Here is a 2,365-nt window from a genome sequence, read left to right on the forward strand (position 1 = left end):
CCTCCCAAGTGCTGGGATTAAAGGCATGCACCACCATAGCCTGGCTGAACATTTCTTTAAGTGCTTCTTGGCCATTTGAGGTTCCTCTGTTGGGACTTCTCTATTTAGTTTTATATTCCAATTTTTGATTGGGTTGTTTAGTTTTTTTGGAGTTAGCTTCTTGAGTTCTTTATATATTTTGAATATTAGTCCACTATTGGATATGGGGTCAGTGAAAATTTTTTCCCAGTCTGTAGGTTGCTGATTTGTCCTATTGAATATGTCCTTTGCCTTAGAGAAGCTTTTCAGTTTCATGAGGTCCCACTTATCATTTTTTGATCTTAGAGTCTGAGCCATTGGAGTATTAGTTAGGAACTCCCCTTACCCCCCATGCCCAGGAGTTCGAGGCTCTTTCCCACTTTCTCTTCTATTAGATTCAGTGTATTTGGTTTTATGTCAAGACCCTTGATCCACTTGGACTTTCTTGAGCTTTGTGCAAGGTGACAAATATGGATCTATTTTCATTTTTCTACATACCAACTGCCAGTTAGACTAGTATCATTTATGAAGATGCTTTCTTTTGTCCATTGTATATTTTTGGCTTCTTTACCAAAGATCAAGTGTCCATAAGTGTGTGATTTTATTTCTGGGTCTTCAATTTGTATCCCCTTAATCTCCTTTTGTTGTCCTATTGCTCTGGCTAGAACTTCAAGTAATATATTGAGTAGATATGGGAAGAATAGGCATCCTTGTCTTGTCCCTGATTTTTAGTGTGATTGCTTCAAGTTTCTCTCTATTTAATTTGATATTGGCTGTTGGTTTGTTATATATTGCTCTTATTATATTTAGATATGGGCCTTGAATTCCTGATTTCTCCAACACTTTTTTTTTTTTTTCTGAGACAGGGTTTCTCTGTGTAGCCCTGGCTGTCCTGGAACTCACTCTGTAGACCAGGCTGGCCTCAAACTCAGAAATGCGCCTGCCTCTGCCTCCCAAGTGCTGGGATTAAAGGCGTGCACCACCACCGCCTGGCCTCTCCAACACTTTTAATGTGAAGTATTGTATTTTGTCAAAAGCTTTTTCAGCATCTAATGAGATGATCATGTAATTTTTTTTCTTTGAGTTTGTTTATATAGTAGATTACATTAATGGATTTTCGTATATTGAATCACTTTGCATCCCTGGACTGAAGCCTACTTGATTATAATGAATGATCATTTTGATGTGTTCTTGGTTTCGGTTTGCTAGAATTTTATTGAGTATTTTGTATCGATATTCATAGTGAAATTGGTCGGAAGTTCTCTTTCTTTGTTGGATCTCTGTGTTTTTTAGGTGTCAGAGTAATGATACCTAATAGAATCATTAGGTAGAATAAATTAGAATAAATTAGGTAGTGTTGCTTCTGTTTCCATTTTATGGAATAGTTGGAGAAATGTTGGTATTAGCTCTTCTTTGAAGGCCTGGTAGAATTCTGCACTAAATCCATCTGGTCCTGAGCTTTTTTTGGTTGGGAGATTTTTAGTAACTTCCTCTATTTCCTTAGATGATATGGCCTGTTAAGATAATTTACCTGCTCTTGATTTAACTTTGGTGCATGGTACCTGCCTAGAAAATCATCCATTTCATCTAGATTTTCCAGTTTTGTTGAGTATAGGCTTTTGTAGTAGGATCTGATGATGTTTTTGAATTTCCTCAGTTTCTGTTGTTACATCTCCCTATTCATTTCTGGTGTGTTAATTTGGAAACTGACTCTGTGCCCTTTAGTTAGTTTGACTAGGGCTTATTTATCTTGTTGATTTTCTCAAAGAACCAGCTTTTGCTTTTGTTGATTCTTTGTATAGTTCTTTGTTTCTATTTGGTTGGTTTCCATCCTGAGTTTGATATTTCCTACAGTCTACTCCTCATAGGTGCATTTTCTTCCTTTTCTTCTAGGGCTTTCAGGTATACTGTTAAGCGGGTAGTGTGAGATCTCTCCAATTTCTTTATGAAGGCATTTAGTACTATGGATTTTCCTTTTAGCCCTGTTTTCATTTTGTCCCGTAAGTTTGGATATGTTGTGCATTCATTTTTGTTGAATTCTAAAAAGTCCTTAATTTATTTCTTTATTTTTTTCCCTGATCAAATTATCATTGAGTAGAGAGTTGTTCAGTTTCCATTAGTATCTGGGGTTTCTGTTGTTTTTTTTGTTGTTGAAATCTAGCCTTAGTCCATGGCGATCTGATAGGATGCATAGGATTATTTCAATCTTCTTGTATCTGTTGAGGCCTATTTTGTCACCAATTATATGGTCAGTTTTGGAAAAGGTACCATGAGGTGCAAGAAGAAGGCATATTCTTTTGTTTTAGGGTGAAATGTTTTATATATATATATATATATATATATATAT

The sequence above is a fragment of the Mastomys coucha genome, unplaced genomic scaffold (genome assembly GCF_008632895.1).
Source record: "Mastomys coucha isolate ucsf_1 unplaced genomic scaffold, UCSF_Mcou_1 pScaffold5, whole genome shotgun sequence".
NCBI lineage: Eukaryota > Metazoa > Chordata > Mammalia > Rodentia > Muridae > Mastomys > Mastomys coucha.